Source organism: Arvicola amphibius, chromosome 6, assembly GCF_903992535.2.
Source record: "Arvicola amphibius chromosome 6, mArvAmp1.2, whole genome shotgun sequence".
Classification (NCBI taxonomy): Eukaryota; Metazoa; Chordata; class Mammalia; order Rodentia; family Cricetidae; genus Arvicola; species Arvicola amphibius.
In genome coordinates, this window is record NC_052052.2 from 108,715,916 (window position 1) to 108,734,854 (window position 18,939).

Here is an 18,939-nt window from a genome sequence, read left to right on the forward strand (position 1 = left end):
TATGCAAATTATTAAAATATAAGGAAGTAAAAATTATATTACTTGACCAGAACTTGGTTAAAGGTATCTGTTCTATCAATGGGTGAGATAAAGTAATTTTAGATTATAATCTCTATGAAAAATAATTCAGTTTTTGAAAGTTGTTAGTGGTATGTGTTTATTTCTTGAGTAATATCCTTTCATTGTTCAATGAGCTACCAATTACAAAGAATATATAAGGGAGTTCACATTGTTAAGCATGAGTTAAGTAAATTCTGGATTAAAGGTAATGATTATAACTTTCCTTCACGCATAAAAAATAGTTCAGTATTAGGATAAACAAGCATTCATGTTTGGGAAATCAATTAATCATAACTTCTAATCCTCAACTTCTGCAACTTTGATGCACATGCTTTCAACCAGAACTCATCTAGTCTTAGTTTGGAATAATCAGGAAAAGACTTCAACTGGACTATGTTGACCTTTACCTTATACATTACCCAGTACCATTGAAGGTAGGTGTTTGTATTGTCAAATGTACATATTTTTTCATGGGGCATGGATATCATTTTTATGGTTGGTTGAGACAATTTTCCATTATACTATCATATAAATTTTTGTTATTAAACTTCTGAGTAGGTTTCACAAAGGGCTTACTGGATTTAGAAATGGTTAGAATCACATATTAGAAGTAACTTCCAGAAAATCTTGTATTTATACATGTTTAACATTTATTTGTATTACTGGATGTTTGCTTGGGTCTTATCCCAATTTTCTCCCTTGGTGGCAAGCATGGTCCCAAGAGTTTCATCTTCAGGGTCATTGACACTTTATGGCTTCTCTGCATATTTTCTTATCACAATCAGTCTTTCACAAAGTCCTGATTGGCCATCCTTGGTTCACATGCCTGCCCTTGGGCCCACTTTTATTCATATTTATTATTTATCCTGGGACCGAATTGATATAAATTCTTGCTGGCGTTCAAGGCCATGCAATGACTGGGCTTCTCAGTGAGTATAAAACATTTTCTATTTTTCCAAAAAAAGGAGTAGACAAAAGAATACAAGTCTACTAGGAGGGCTCAATTTGTTGTTTGGAAATACTATTTAGGTGCGGGAATTATATCTACATATGTGTGTGTGCATGTGGGTGTGGGTGTGGCAACAATTAAAGCAGAAGTGGAAATGAATTTCAAAGACAGCAAGGGCATACATGGGAGACACTGGAGTGAGGAATGGGAAGGATGTAATTACATTTTAATTTCAAAAATAAATTATTATAAGAAAATATTTATTTATTCATATAATTGACATAAGAGAACAATGCAAAACTAGGCTCCTAAAGATAATTTTTACAACTCTACCTGTGTATCACTTTGTAAACACACTGTATAGAATCATGCTTCACTTTATGGATGCTTTCTCTCTTATTTCTAAGATATGATTCACATATTTTAAAAAATATTTGTTTAATGTGTGTTACTATTTTGCTTGTGTGTATATCTCTGTACTAGTGTCTGTGTAGGAGAGAAGAGGGCATTGGACCCTATGGGACTTAATTTCAAAAGGTTGTGACCATGATGAAGGTGCTGGGAATTGAACTCAGGTCCTTTGAAAGAGAAGCTGTTGTTGTTATGGTGGTTTTTTTTTTTTTTTACTCTTTACTCTTTGGACTCTCTTGGGAGGCCTGCCATCCAGCTCCCAAATAAATCACACACACAGAGGCTTATTATTACTTATGAATGCCCGACTTTACCGTGGCTTGTTTCTAGCTAGCTTTTTAACTGCTCACTTCTTTCCCCTCCACCTTTCTCCCTTTTCTTATTTCTGTAATCTTACTTTCATTCTTCCTCCGCGATAGGCTGGGTGTCTATGTGCTTAAACCCTAGCGTCCTCCTCTCCTTGTTCTATCTTGCTCCCTTGCTCCTTGCTCATTCTATGTATATTCTCTGCCTGACAGCCCTGCCTATCCTTTCTCCTGCCTCACTACTGGTCATTCTGCTCTTTATTAGACCACCAGGTGTTTTAGACAGGCAAAGCATCATAGCTTCACAGAGTTAAAGAGATGTAGCATAAAAAAGTAAAACATCTTTACACCATGAAACAAATGCTCCACAGCATAAACAAATGTAACACACTTTAAAATAACATTCTACAACAAGAAACCATTGCTTAATCACTGATCTATCTATCTCTCCATCTCCTTCAAGATATTCTTAAAAGCAGTACTATAGGCGAGACATATGTTTTGTGAGATTTCCTTAACAAACACTTCTCTTCCAGCCAGGGGATAATGATTTTCCAGTAGATGAACAGGGGAAATTATTACTGGACACAGTGGATTTCCGTGCCATGTTGGAGGTGAGTACTTTTCAAAAGAAAAATAAATCAAGCAGAGGGAGGGAGAATCAGCTCACTTTCCCATAGGTCCTGACACAATATCCTGAGTACAAATCTAACCTGTGATAATGAAAGGAGAGATCCAAGTAGTGGGTAACATAAGACAGGATTACAGCAGCCTTTAACATATCACAGAGGTGGTTTCCAACTTGATACATGAGACAAAAATCTTAAGGATTCACTAGGGTCTGGAGACTATAATCAATGCTACTGGTCTGGCTTTAATAGCATTACTGTTTTTCAAGGTATTGTAAGCCATATTTACCTTTAGCTGAGGAGCTATTGATAACTGATGGCTGGTTAGTTTTCATTAAGTGTGTGGCACCTGGTAAGTGAGTCATGCTGAGTATATGAGCAGCACAAACTGAACTCCTTTTTAAAAGTAAGAATAAAAAGAACACATGAGGTTGGGAGGTGTTAAGGTAGATCTAGGTGGAATTAGGGGAAGTGGAGGAGTCATATATGATAACAATATAATAATCATTGTGACACTCCCAAAAATTAATAAAAAGTATTGCGTTATAAGAAAGAAAATAGAACATAGTGGTTCTTCATACCTTTAATTCAGTACTCAGGAAGTAGAAACAAACAGAACTCTGTGAATTTGAGGCCAGCCAGGTCTACAAAGTGAGTTCTAGAACAGTCAAGGTTTGGTAGAGAGACCCTGTTTCAAAATGAGAAGGAAGAAAAAAAGAAAGGAAGGAAGGAAGGAAGAAGGGAGGGAGGGTGCTGTGGAAGAACATTCTGTTCCTTCAGCCAATAGCTTTTGAGATACCATACCACTTGGGCATGGTCTTTTATACTGTAAAAGCAACAGTAACCATATGCCAGCTCTTGCTTCTGGCTCCACGTTCCGGTTCCTAGACTCTGTTCCTGTTCACTCATAGGACTGTGTAGGACAGTAATCTGTAAGGTTTTCCCTTTAAATAAATAACCCCTTTATTTTTCATAATTCTGAACTGGTGTGTGATTGCTTTGTGACTTATATCATCAGGAGTGTGGGAAAGGAAGGAAGGAAGGAAGGAAGGAAGGAAGGAAGGAAGGAAGGAAGGAAGGAAGGGAGGGAGGAAGAAAGGAAAGAAGGAAGGAAAGAAGGAAGGAAAGAAGGAAATAGCACCTAACATTCCCACTCTGCTACCATTATCCATTCTTCGCACTTCTCAATTTACTTCAAATAATTGTCAAGAATATGAAAGGTCGAGATTATAATATTACTTACAAATGTATAAACTAGCTAGATATGTTTTGTACATGATGGTAGACACTTTGAAACTTTTGGGTTAGGGATAAGTGAGAATTTGTTACTCATGACAATATTTGTAGCCAAAGTAAGGTCACTTTTGCATCAGTTACAGCATTTCTAGTTTACAGAACATAAAGTGAAACAATTCAATGGCACATGAACATTCAGCAGGTTGAGTAAAAAGAGAAAAACTTTGAGTAATGGGAATACATTTTATTTACAGTTAGCGTGGCTGCCTCTTTGACAAGGAGATTAGCTGTTTACTTTATTAGTCATGATTCCCATTTCCTTGCAGAGAGATGCTGTCTCTACATGTCAAGACTATTCAATATACAAACTTGTTGAATAAATGTAGAATGAAGCAGAGTTAGTCCCTCCACTTGTCACATGTAAAAACAATGTAAAAATCCTAGCAGGTAGATACTCATATGTTCCTACCCCTAGGCACAGAACACATGTTAATTGTTAGTGCTAGAAGAGCATATGACAGTTTCTTCTAAGTGTGTATTCCTTTATATGCTGACTACATTCCAGTGAAAGACCACACATCCAAAATTATTTTGGCAGCACAAACTATTCTTGAGAGGCATTGGTTTTTGTTGTTTGGTTGGTTTGGTTGTTTTTTTGGTTCGTTGGTGATTGATTGGTTGATTAGTTGTTTGTATGTTTGTTTGGGTGGACAGTTGGTTGGTTGGTTGATTCGTTGATTAGTTGTTTGTATGTTTGTTTGGGTGGTCAGTTGGTTGGTTAGTTGGTTGGTGATTGGTTGATTAGTTGTTTGTATGTTTGTTTGGGTGGTCAGTTGGTTGGTTGGTTGCTATGATATTTTTTAGGACACAACGATGGATGGGTAAGGGAGGAAAATGGATCTGGGAAGAGTTGAGGGTAAGTATGCATTGCCTGAGATTTCTGTCCCGCCTGGTCCTGCAGCTGTTTAATCCCAAAGAAATACACAGAGGTCTACATTAATCATAAACTGGTTGGCCTATTAGCTCAGGCTTCTTATTAACTCTTACAGCCTACATTAACCCCTACTTCCTATCTGTGTCTGCCACGTGGCTTGGTACCTTTGATCAGCAAGGCATTCTCATGTTCCTTCCTCTGCATCTGGGTTAGGACTGCAGACCCAGCCTTTCCTCTTCCAACAATTCTGCTGTTTTTGCCTGGCTACTGGCCAATCATCATGTTATTAAACCAGTACAACTTACAAAACTTTACATGGTACAATACCATTGTCCCACAGCAAGTATGAACACAATGCATATATACAAAATTCTCAAAGAACAGATTTTAAGAAAAAATAAAGAAAAGAATAAATAAGTAAATAGAAAACAACAAAGAAAAAGAAAAACAAAACCACAAATAAACAAAACATCAAAAAGTAAAATTTTAAAAGAAAAAATGTGAGAGATTAAGAAGAAGAATTAGTTTCTAAAAGATGCTTATTGATTTTTTTAAGTCTTATTTTTGCTTTTTAACCATGTGTATGTCTTGGGGGGGGGGAAGGTAAGTGCACATGAATACGTGTGCCCAAAGAGGCCAAAAGATGGACTTACGTGTCCTGGAGGCAGAGTTACATGCAATTGTGCAGTGCCAATATTTGTGCTGGGAACCACATTGCAAGAACAGTACACACTCTTACCCACTGAGCCTTCTCCAGTCCACCCCTCCCCATTTCTCATTGAATACTTCAGGTTTGATTTGGTTACTATCCTATTTTTTCCAGTAGGCTTTCATACTCAAAATGTTCTTTCTCTCTCTCTATATCTATCTATCTATCTATCTATCTATCTATCTATCTATCTATCTATCTATCTATCACTCTCTCCTTCTCTCTCTCCCTTGTCTTCCTCTACTCCATTTATCTCAAAACTCTGCACTGAAAAATATTTATATGTAAACTTAGTATAAATTTTCCTAATTTATTATAAAGCAATGCCTGGAGGAAAAAAAGATAATCAACACAATTTTGGTAGGGAATAAAAGAAAGTGATGCATTCTACTCTCAAACCTGCTTTGAAAAATAAGAAATCAAATAAGTTAGTAAGACCTATTCTTTACAACCAGAAAAGCACTCTAAAATTCTTGAATAAAGTTTGATAATTTAAAAACAATACATTTAAAGTATATGATCCATGTGTTGAAATTGATTCTAATTTTGTAAGTAACAATGCAGTCATGAAATTATGTAAAGACTCAAGAAAGCTACATCAAATATTTCTTTTTATTTTATAAATTCTCTGTAACTTGTGTGCTATTTTATAATCATCAGGAAAATCACTTGAGATTTTTGTAACATTTGACAAGCACATGGAGGCAGGAATCCTGCTTCTCAACCACTCTATCAAATACAGATACACATTGTCTGGAGGGAAGAGAGTCTCTGTAATGTTTAACAACTCATGCTCAATATTCTTCTAAAAATGGATAGTAAGGGTGATCCACCGCACTGAAAGAGAAGAAGGAACACTGGTTGTTCACAAGTCACACTTCTGTTAGATAAAATGAAAACAGTCATGATTTGAGAACCCAGAAAAACTTCTGTGACCCTGTCTTGCTAAATACAATGGAATACATCAGCGATTAAGGTGGTGGATCAACTGATTTCATTATTTTCTTCTTAATTGTCTGTGTGCCAAGACATGCTTGTGGAGGTCAAAGGACACCTTTGATGTAGCTTGGAAAAGACTGTCCCAGGGCAAATTTCAATGGAAACCAAGAGGAGGAAGCTGAAAGAGAATGATGTTTTCCCTAGGACTTAATCATATCACGTTTGAGAGTTCATCTTCCACAAAGATTATTTGATGTACTTGTTACACTGCTATAGTATGAACAGGGTTAGAATAGATTTTAGTGTAAAAAAAGTTAAAATATTCTGGATGTATAACTGTACATTCATTATTATTGAATTCTCTTTTATTTCTTTGGATTATAATAAACATTAATGAGAAAGTATTTTCATGGGCCTCTTACTATATCGTGAGCCATAGATAGTCTGTTCTCTGAGTCTAACGGGCAGGTGAACCCTGAAAACATTTATTTTGGCCGAAGGTCACAGCGTATTCTTTAATATCAGTTCACAGCGATGTAACTTTGACCATTTTGGGGGACAAGGTCACATGTATCCTGTGTTTCAGTTGAACTCATTGTATATCAAGAGTAACCTTAAACTTCTCATCCTCCTGTTTCTGTCTCCCAGGGGCTGAGAATAATGGTTTAAGCTATCATGTCTGTTTTTATGTGGTGCTTAGGAAGTGCTGAACCAACCAATCTGCAGCCCCAGATTGGCCAGTTTTGAAATGGAGTTGTCCTGAGTCTCACTGCATATCATGAACTTCAGAAGGAATTTCTCTTCTGAGGTTCATAGAGATGCCTTTGTTGAAATCCTATTCTGAAAATCAGGTGGGTCTTCTGCAATGACACTGTATTAAAATACTTTCATGTGTTGTTTCTGTAATGTTCTGTATCTTTAAGGGACAAGCGTGCCCATTCCCTGCTTGCAGCCTTGTTCTCTCTTCCAGTCTCTATCTTAGGAAGAAGCAGCCTCTGCCTCTCCCCTCTTCTCCCCTCCTCCCTTCTCTGTCTCTGTCTCTGTCTCTGTGTCTCTGTCTCTGTGTCTCTCTCTCTCTCACCCCTTATCCCCCTATCTGCCCTTCTCTCTTCCCTTCCATAACCATTAAATAAATATCAAACCCCACTCTGTATGGTGTGCCTATCTGTCTGTCTGTCGCTGTCAGGATCCTGCAGCAAGTCTTGCCAGCTGCAGCCACATGGGTGGGGACCAGTTACATGGAGATCTGCCGTGTGTCTCATGCGCAGTCCCTGCCTAGGACTGGCTGCTCCCACTGGCCACTGCTGGGACCCAGTGTCTGCCACCGCTGGGATCCTTCAGCAAGCTTCTGGGGACTCACAAATCCATTACAGTTTCAGCTCACTGAGGAGCTGACTCTGGAAGCAGAGTAGCTGCGTCCTGCAGTAAAGACCCAAAGTAGTCTGTCTCCATGTATCTTCTGAGGCCCCTTGTCTAGGGTTGGGTTCCACCCGTGAAAAAGGGCTGACAGGGAATGAAGAAAGCAGTAAAACAGAACAAGAGTGAAAACATCATGCTTTTAGAACACCATAATATAAATTGCCTGCCATGGGAAAAAGAAGCTGGAAGTTCAGCCATGGGAACTACCTCATCTTCCCCTGTGACCTACATATAATAATATACTGGCCTGCTGTGTGAACTCTGTTCCCATAGCACTTTGTTTACTCCCAAGAGGAGAATGCCTCCCACCTGCCAAGGAATGTCAAGGGTAAGATGTGTCCCCTCCTCTTATTAGCTGTGCGGCTTTGTGTTCAAAGGCATTATTCAAACAACCCCCTACAGTCAAGAGATCTCCTGTCTCTTGAGCACTTTTAGTGATAAGAAATAGTCTGAATGTTTTCCATCATTTTTCTCCTCCTTCTTTGAACTCTGAGCTTTCCATAACAAAGAAAACTTCACAGAATGCCAGGAAAGGCATTCCTGAGCAGCAGATCCTAGAGTCCCTGGCTCTGTTGAATCTTGAATTTGACTTCACTGGTAGATCTCCATAATCCCGGGTCTCTGCTGGATGTTATCAGCAGCCATTTGGATAATGTTATCTTTCTCTTCTAGGGTTTGTTCTACTTGGAATCCTCACCCTAGGGGCTCACTCTTCTCTGCTCAAGACTGTCTATTAGGAAGTACCTCAAAATTCCCCAGCTGGATTTTGCTGGATGTTTGTAAGCATCCAGTTTAGTAACAACCTTTCTGCTGTCATATGCCTTTTTACCTAGAAGCCTTACCTGAGTAAACCCTGTTTTCTGTTTGAGACCCTCTTTATTGAGAACTCAGGCTGGTTGTTTTAAAGTTGCTGTCTCAGTCAACTTCTAGATATTTTGAGTGCACAATTTTATTATGTTTGCAACCTATCTATCACTACTTATTATTTTACTTTGAAATATATATGTGTGTGTGTGTGTGTGTGTGTGTGTGTGTGTGTGTATTAAACTCTCTCATTCAAAAGCAAAGGCCTAGCTAAACTGATCATTCCCTGGATCCTCTAGAACATCTTCATGCTTCACCTCCATGCTACATAAAGCAAATAAACCTTAAAACAATCTAGCGGCATTACTTACAATGGCATACTATCATATCGAAAATTTCTGTTGAGGCCATCAATAACTTTCATGTCCTCTGTGGTCAATTCAAAATCAAACACCTAGAAAGAAAGACAGATTCATAAATAAATAAATAAATAAGCCATTGAAGTGTCCCTCTACATTGAAATATAAGGGTGATAGCAACAAAAGTGGCTTTAAGAGAAGAATTTTATTCACCATTGGGCTCCATATGGCGGGACTCAGAAGTTTTGGCTGAATATGGCAGGACCCCCTTTTCCCATTTCTTTCCTATTTTGATCCACTTCACAAAAGAAAGACTAATCAACCCCTAATCTTAAGAAAGGCAGGAAAAAAAGAGCTCCCGAATTAATTTTCAAATATAAATGAAATACTAGAATTAGCCTCAACAAAATTTGTTGAACTTCTCTTTATTTGCTACCCTAGAGTTTGATTCAGCTTTAAATAGAGTCCCTAAGTCACAGAGCATAATCTAAATTCTCTCCAAGACTTCATTAAATTGAAGAAAATCTCCCCTGAAGTATTGTTGAACCATAACACTTGATCATTTCTTGTTCTCAAACATTATCAGACATTCTTTTTATCAAAATAACCTTCAAAATATAATTTTTATCAATATATATGTGTGTGTACATATATATGTATATATATGTTACATTTATTTACATTAAGTAAATTTAAATATATCACTCTAATTACTATATCTATTAAAGTTATCTGTGATGGTTAAATTTAATAGTCAACTTAACAGAATCTAGAACCATCAGTGAGATGAGTCATAGGGCATGCCTGTATAGGATCACCTTGTTTATGCTAATTGATGTGAGAAGACCCATTCTGATTGTGGGTAAGATCATTCCCTGAGTAGGGGATCTTGGACTGCGAAAAGCAGAGAAGAGTTCAGCATGCATTCAACTTTTCCTACATTTGAATGTGGATGCAATGTGACCAGCTCTCTCCAGCTCCTGCTATTATAATTTCTTCCGCGATGGTTGACTGTAACCTTGAAGTGTGATTCAGAATAAACCCTTTCTTTCTAGAGTTGCTTTTGCCAGGATATTTTATCACAACAACAGGAAGAAAAACCACAACACTGTCCTTTCATCTTTCCACCTGAAGTCCTTCTGAAATTCATTCTTTAAGTAATATGGCTCCCATATTGCAGTGATAATACTTGCTTACACTTTGTTCCACCCCTGAGGTCCAGGGGTAGAAGGAGAGAAAAAATTCCCACAGGTTATCCTCTGGCCACCCACTGTGTGCTGGTGAGTGTGCCCTCAAACACACATACATAGAGAAACTAAATATAGAGTTAAATTTTAACCTTATGGGATTCTAAACAAAACAAACGAAAAACCGCTGAGGGATAGGAGAGACTAGCTAGTGCACGTGAGAAAGCATTTAAGGAATAACTTTAATCATTGATCTCTTCATATGGTCAATCTATAAATTCATCTAGCTCTTATTCTTCATAGAAAAACACCAATGATTAAAGAGAAAATGGCCATGTATAACATCCCATACTTCAGAAAGCATGCCAGTATACAACTAAATAATTGTAAGTTAATGGAAAACACCCACAGACCCATGGCCAGAACTATGGAAGTTAAAAAAAAGCAAAAATATATTGGAAGAGTGCAGTAAGTTAACAAACAAGTAGTCGTATTTGGATTTAATATTAATCCAAATTGTAGTCCTTAGTACAAACAGGGATTCAAAAAGAATAGAATACAAAAAAATAAAATGAAGTTATTTAAAGTTCTTTGCCATCTGAAAGAACTCCCACAACCAATTGCAAAAGGCAAAACTAGTATGGAGGAAAACCAGGTTTTTGCCCAAGGCTTTCTCTGCTGCCCTTTCAAGCTGCTGTCTGTAGCACACAGCGGCAATGCATGGGAGCAAATAAATAGCAAGTGTTCCCATGTGAGGGAAACTGCCCCTTCCCCAGGTCTCATTCTGGAGAAAAGTCCCTGGACTTTTACCTCGAAGTTCTCTTTGATTCTCTTCTCATTGAAGCTCTTGGCCAAAACCACCACACCCCTCTGTAGCTGGTAGCGCAGGGCAACCTGTCCTGGAGTTCGGTTGTGTTTCTTGGCAATGGTCTTTAAGATGGGTTCCTCCAGGAGGTATGGGCTATCACTGCTTACCCTGAAAAAAAATGCAGACATACACTCACAGAGATAACAAATCTGGACTATGTTGCTCCCTTACCTATATTCCCAGACCTCTGAGAAGTACAATGTAGTATAATTAAAGCAGAATTTTGTGATTATTCACAGAGATTTATTTTTTTATTGTAGCAATTGTCAATAACTAAGTTACCCATAAATAGATGGGAAAATAAATACTGTGTAGGACAGTAGTCATATAATAGAATATTATAGAAATACAGATACTCCCTTTTATCCTCAGAGGGTCTGGGAATAGCACTGATCCCAATGTGTAATATATATATGTATATATATATATATATATATATATATATATATATATATAATGATACTTTTTCCAACTTATGTTTGATGAATAAGTGAATCTTATATTTGATGGTATACAAAGCTAGCATGAATTTCCTTTTCCTTCTTGACAGTTTCAGGATAGAAGATTCACTCTGACCATGGATCTTAGAAATCTCAGTGTATAAATTTTCTCTTTCATTAAGCTGAGAACCTGCCCATTTTTAAATGAAGTAAATGCCTCTTTTTGCCCTATCCAAGTTTCAAGCACTCCTATTCTCATGCTTTTTAGCTTTTATTAAGTAAAATAAGGGTTTGTTAAATACAAGCCCTGCCATGCTGTGGTGGTTGTACTGATAAACCAAACAATGAACAAGTGACTAGCTAACATGGAGTAGATTTGGTGAGGATACACTGAAAAATGGTAATCTTTGTCCCAGACAGCATGTGATTTCATCAAGTTACTTAGAATAATATGCAATTTCAAATTAAGAATTGCATATTTCTAGAATTTTTCCATTGACAATTTCAAGCTACCACTAATTGCTAACTAAAAGTATGGGAAGGAAAGGAAAAGAAAGAAAGGAAGGAAACGAAGGATAAAAAGAGACAGACAGAAAGATAGAAAGACTGAGAGGGAGGGAAAGGAAGGAAGGAAAGATTTCAGGATAATTGCTGGAAAATTTAATGAGCTCAGGTAATTGTGATGACATAGGCCACTCAAATATAGACATGTGAATTCTAGATAGCCATGGGAGCATAAGTTTGCAATCCTAGCACTTGGGAGACTACATAAAAAGGTTCTCATCCATGAGTTTGAAGACATCCCATTCTACGTAACATGATCCTAATTCAATCCATTTTCCTCCCTTATAAGCACAGCATTCCTACAGAACAGACAAAACTTCTCTAGAGCCAAAGAACAGTGCAAAAACTAATAGTCTGAGAAGTGGTGAAAAAGTGTCAGAAGTAATAAGAAGTTAAAAGGCATACAAAATGCTATTTATTATTATTATTGATTAACTTCTGTTTAATTTTGTTTTACTTAAGAAAATCAAGTTTTTACATTAAAGGCTACACTCTATTAAAAGCTCGGGACAAGAGACAATGTCTTTGACAGTTATCAAAATGTCTTCTTTCTCATGTTCTGTCTTAGTTATGGTTTCTATTGCTATGATAAAGCATCATGACAAACACAGCCTGGGAAGGAGAGGGCTTATCTCATCTTACACTTCCCCATCACAGTCCATCCTCAAAGGGGTTCACATAAGGAACTGAAGCAGAGGCCATGGAGGAAGGTAGTCTACTGCCTTACTCAACTTGCTCTCTTATACAACTCGGGACCACAATGGTGGCCGCACTCACAGTGGGCTGGGTCCTCATACATCAATTATTAATAAAGACAATACCACACAGACTTACCAATTGGCCAATCTTATGGAGACATTTTTTTTGGTTATGATTTCCTTCTCTTGGCAGATAAGTCTAGGCATGTATCAAATGTCAAGTTAACCCCCCCCCAAAAAAAAGGAAAAGAAAAAGAAAAAATCAAACAGTGTGGGCATATGCAAATCTACTGTCTCTGAATCTACAAACAGAACTGAGAATTCACTGTTAAATGTAATAACAGTATTAGTTTCATAAGTCTATGAAATTTTAACATATCAATGTAATACAACTATAAGTTCATAAATTCAGGTGCATATATCCTTTGAAAAATCTCATAACATATTAGATACTCTGCAAGTCAATATCACCACTTGGAAAGACAGTCATATTTTCTTCTGGGAATTCTCTTTTGGGTTTCTGTATAACTTTAACTGATTTTATGAGGGAAGATGGTTCTAAGCCTCTCCTCAATCAAACATTAAATATTGTATAAATAAGGAAGTTTCTAGAAATGATATGAATGTGGATTTTACATTTCCCCTCTGTTTCAAAATGGCACGGCTAGTAAATTGGGCCTTAAAAATCTCTTTAAGAACTACGCTTATTAGTGCTGCAAACAGGTAGACAGATAAAGCAAGAATAAAAGACCACTAGGGAGCCTGTAGTTCAACCCTGGTGCATAGGAACTCCTGCACTGTTGAAATTGTTTCTTCATAGTTGAATTTTCCCACAAGGTTAAAAGTTAATGTTTGTCAACATGGAATTATTGACATAAGGAAATAAAGTCCAAAGGTCTCATTACCAGGTTGGGTCTCTGCTGGATCCCAGGGCACTGTAGGCAACTAGAACAATATCTCTGGACTTGCAGAACTCCAGGAGTTTGCTCTGGTTGAGATACGGGTGACATTCTACCTGTAAATTTCCAAAACAAAACGGTATTAGAATGTATGAGCCAACAAGGTCATGCAGATTTTAAAAGTGCCTTAAGGGCAGATCTACTTCTATACTGACTTAAGTACAATATGTTTCAAATTTTCCCTGAAATACTTCCTTCTGTCCTTTTATTAGTATCTTAAGATTAAAATCTCCCATTTCCAACTTGCAGTCTCTGTCAGTTTCTACAGAATGAAGCTATAGCCTGTTAGAGCAAGGGCTGGGTATAGCCATAGGTGAGAAGACTACAAACTGAAGATAAAACCTTTTCCTCTAGAGAGGGAAGAAGTGACAGCCTTGTAGAAGGACCCAGTGTTCAGGGGAACAAAGGAGGGGAGAATGATAAAGAAGAGTGGCTGCACTGGATGGGGAAATGTCATGCCTTTTAACCTTCAGGGACTCACATAACTTTGGTCTTCTGTTATCAAGCCTTTTGCTCTGATCCTCAATGTATAAGAAATTCAAAAGTAACCTACCCAATTATCACAGTGATCAGTGACTAATTTCCCTATCATGTGGGGCACTTTAACAGGATAAATTGCTTGATTTCTTTCATAAACAGATGAAAGGAGAAAGAGAGTGAGAACAAAGGACAGGGGAGGGAAATGGAGGAGTAAGGATGGAAACGGGATATGAACGCAAGGGAGCAAACCCCTGATTTCAAGAAAACCTTATATATCTATAAGGTTTTAGATATCTACAAGATATATCTTATATATCTATATATATACCACTCAGTGGAGATATTTGGCCATTTTACCTCCCTACTTTGAATTAATTTGCTCTAAAAATAAAAAAAGCTAGGTGTGGGGGTTGGGGGATAGCAGAGTAGTGGGGTGCATGCCTTTATTCCCAGCACCAAGGAGAGAGAAGCAAGCAGATCTCTGTGAGTTCAAGGCCATTCTGCACTATAGAGCAAGTTCCAAGAGAGGCTCCAAAGCTACACACACACACACACACACACACACACACACACACAGAGAGAGAGAGAGAGAGAGAGAGAGAGAGAGAGAGAGAGAGAGAGAGAGAGAGAGAAAGAAACCCTGTCTTAAGTAAGCAAAGAACTCTGAACAAAGGAATCTAAAATGGCTGAAAGGCACTTAAGGAAATGCTCAACATTCTTAGCCATTCGAAAAACACAAATCCAAATTACCCTGAGATTCCATCTTATACCCATAATAATGGCTAAGACCAACAACGTTGATGGCAGTTCATGCTGACGAGGTTGTGGAGTAGAGGGAACACTTCTGCATTGCTGGTGGGAATTCAAACTTGTACAGCCTCTTTGGAAATCAGTATGGTGATTTCTCAGAAAATTAGGAAATAACCTACCTCAAGACCCAGCAATATCCCTTTTAGGTATATACCCAAAGGATGCTCAATTATAACACAAGGACATTATTTGTCATACCCAGAGACTGAAAGCAATCTAAATGTCATGCAATCAAAGAATGAATAAAGAAAATGTGGTATGTTTACAGTGGAATATTACACAGTAAAAAAAAATGACATCTTGAAATTTGCAGGCAAAAGAATGGATCTAGAAAACATCATACTGATTGAGGTAAATCCAGACCTAGAAAGACAAGAATAATATATACTCACTCATAAGTGGCTTTTAGACATAAAGCAAAGAAAACCTACAATCCACAACCTCAGAGAACCTAAACAACAATGAGGACTATAAGAAAAACATACATAGATCTAATCTATATTGGAAGTAGAAAAAGACAAGATCTCCTGAGTAAATTGGGAGTGTGGGGATTATGGGACAGGGCAGAAAGGGGAGTGGGGAAGATGGGAGGGGAGCAGAGAAAAATATATTGCTCAATAAAAACAATTTAAAAAACCTGTCTTAAACAATAAATAAATTAATAAAAAAATAAAACAATGTGTTACTGGGTATAGTGACAAACACTTTGCTACTTGGGAGACTAAGTCAGAAAGATTAAAATTTCAAGGCCAATCAGATCATTCAGAGAGAGCCTACCTCAAAATAATTTACTAAATACCACAAGCTAAAACTCAGTATTAGAGCATTTGCCTACGGTATGTGAGGCCTCTGGTTCAATCCCAGGTACCGTAAAAATAAAAATATGTTATCATACTTTGACGCTCAAGATATTTAGTGATACCAATCATTGCTGAAATTGTAGGTGTTTTAACAGTGTTCTAACTGTAATGGAAAAATTAAAAATGCTGCAGGATCTCCGGTGGTGGCAGGCAGCAGAAATGCTGCAGGTCCCCAAGTGATGGTAGCAGGCCATGTTGCAGCAGGCAGCAGGCCCTGAGATCAGCCAGTCCCTGAGCAGTGGCTGGTCCAGGGCATGGAGACATGCAGCGGCAGGCAAGAGACAGAGACATGGATAGGCACACCATACCTAGTGAGGTTGGATACTTATTTAGTATTTATGGAAGGAAGAGGAGAAGGGGAGAAGACCAGAGAGAGAGAGAGAGAGAGAGAGAGAGAGAACTGAGTAGAGAGAGAGATCGAGAGAGAGACGAGAGACAGAGAGACAGAGAGAGAGACGAGAGAGAGAAGAGAGAGGAGAGGGAGAGGGAGGAGAGGGAGAGGAGAGGAGAGGAGAGGGAGAGGGAGGAGAGGGAGGGAGAGGGAGAGGGAGAGGGAGAGGGAGGAGGGAGAGGAGAGGTGGAGAGATTGAAGCTGCCTCTCGGTGAAGGACACGGAAAAGAGAGAGAACCCAGGCTAGAAGCTGAAAATCAGCCTGTCTCAGGAGATGGAGGCATGAGTGGGCGTGAGTTGTCTTTTAAAGAGATAGAACAATCATTACATTCACATCTCTTTTTTATAATAAAAAGGTGGGAGGTTAGGTACCACAGGTTAAAAGAATTGGGGCAGTGGATTCTTAAGACTCCTTCCTGTTTATTTGTGGGCATCATTTTTGGGGGAAACTGAGAAGGCTGGGTGCTGGCCACATCCTGGCATAGCTGGTCTCTTTGCTCCTGTCTGGTGTTTGTTGTATGGAAATGTCTGGTGTCTCTTACACCTGTTTAAGGTATTGGTAGAACAGAGGACAGAGTTTAAGGGAAAAAAATTAGGACCAGGGAATTGAGGGGGATGTATCTGACCTGTTTAAGGTGGATCCTTCAATTTGGCTCCCTGGAACTCACAAGAATTCAAGATTGTGAAAACAGAAGTTTTAGGCATATACATTGTATAAATAGTAGCATATTTATGTCAGAATGACTGTGACAGATATTTTTGCACAGTGAAAAGTATTTTTAAGACTATGGAAGGCAGCATGAGAGAGAAGTTTGATAACTTGTATTTGTCCTCATACTTTTATAACTTACAGGTCTTGTATTTGTATTTTTAAGAATCCACTGCCCCAATTCTTTTAACCTGTGGTGCCTAACCTCCCACCTTTTTATTATAAAAAGAGATGGGAATGTAATGGTCTGTCCTGTCTCTTTAAGACACAAGCCATGCCCACTCCCTTCCCTGTTCACTGAGACAGGCTGATCTTCAGCTTCCAGCCTGGGTTCTCTCTCTTTTCTGCTTCCCTTATGGAGAGGCATCTTCTGTCTCTCGATTCTTCCCCCTCCTCTTCTCCCCTTCTCCCTCCAGAACCCACCAAATAAATATCCAACCTCACTCAGCATGGCATGCCTATCCATGTCTCTGTCTCTTGCCTGCCACTGCATGTCTCCCTGCCCTGAACCAGCCACCACTCCAAGACCTGCAGCTATCCCTGCCTGGGACTGGCTGCTCTCAGATCCTACTGCCTGCTGCCACATGGCCTGCTGCCATCACTTGGGGACCTGCAGCGTTTCTGCTGCCTGCCATTACCAGGTATCCTGCAGCATTTTTAATAATCCATTACACTAGAATTGTTAATTATTTTAAACTATGTATTTTAAAATATGGGATAAAACTATATAATACCTGCCTCAAAACTTCAAATAGTATGTATATGACAAATTTGTAGAGAAGAGAAATTATTGCTTGAGTGCATTGATGAAGAAAGTTGTAGTCACGCAATTCTCAGGGCATTTGTGGCTCTAAATTCTGCAAGGTTAAAAGTCTGTAGATGTTATTAATAAATATTTTTATTCTAAATTTAGGAAATAAACCACCACAAATATCTATGGTGCCACAAGAACAATACAGCAGCAAGACAATTTTGCTGTGTTTTATTTCAATCAAGTTTTTTTTTAAAGATTTTAAATGATTTTTAGTACGGCACACATTGTGAGTGTTACTGAGCAGTGGTATTCCTTCTAAGAGTTGTGATTTCAGTCAATCAAACTGCCCTCCCCTGTCTTCTTCTTCCCACTCTAGTCAACCTGAGCCATACCTGATGTTTCCTGTCTCAGTGAAAATAGCTTTAACCTAACTAGATGGTTTGAAACAGAGATTTGGGGAGTATCAAGTAAGAAAGAAGTTTGTGAAGAACAGAAGGTAAGGCACAGCCCAGGTGAACTAGAGCTCACCTGATTGCAAGTGGGCTTGTATTTTAGTCCTGGTTTGTTCAGAATCAATTCCAGCTGTTTGCGGTTGAAATTGGACACCCCAATGGACTTGGTTAAACCTAAGTCTTTACACTTCTCCAGTGCCTGGGAGGAAGAAAGTATGCAGTTAGTCCTATTTGTACTCTGCCCTTTGGAGATTCTCCTTGGGCTTATTTGAACACTTACATAATAATTTCAGTTGCTTACATAATAACTTCAGTTACTTACATAATTTTGGTTACAATTTCAAAACAATTTTGACACTTGAATACAGCCTTGCCTAAGGTATTCACCTGCAGGGAATACATATTTGTCTGCTCATTTATTTACATGCACATTGAGAACAGCAAGTACATATAAGTCTCCCCTTATCTTCCCCACCCTCTTCAGTGGCATCTGTTGTGATGCCAAGATTACAATGGTTCTTCAATAAATGCCATCATATAAAAAGACAAAAAATTCTAGAATCTTGTGCTAGTTAAAATGTATTGTTAATTTTTCTCTTTAATGTTGACAAATTGTGTACAGGAAAGGGTATATAGTGTCAGGTTTCATGCTCTATCACAGCCTGCTCTGCACTAAGGCAGACTACAGTTCTCCAAAGGAGTGTTTATCTGTCCTGGAATAGTATTGTAACCCTTCTTGAGTTTCTTTCAGTTGATCCCCTTCATATGGCTTATATTGTTAATGAGATCTAGGACGCAAAGAAATGTCTATGTCAAATCATAGTTAAGATTAAAAATTAAAATTCAGCCCCTCTCAACTCTTCTTCTACAGATGAGATTACAGAAAAACAGAGAAGGGATGGTGGTGGTTGTTGCTGTTGTGGTTTTTTCTTCTCTCATGTGTTATATTCCAACCACAGTTATCCCCCCCACCACCACCACTCCTCCCATTCCTCCTCCTTGTCTCCTCTCTT

General features: G+C 38.3%; 1 pseudogene; it reads right to left on the minus strand.

Annotated features, from left to right (window-relative positions):
* Positions 1-5,827: 5,827 nt before the first annotated feature.
* Positions 5,828-18,939, minus strand: part of LOC119816245 — a 28,431-nt pseudogene continuing 15,319 nt past the window's right edge.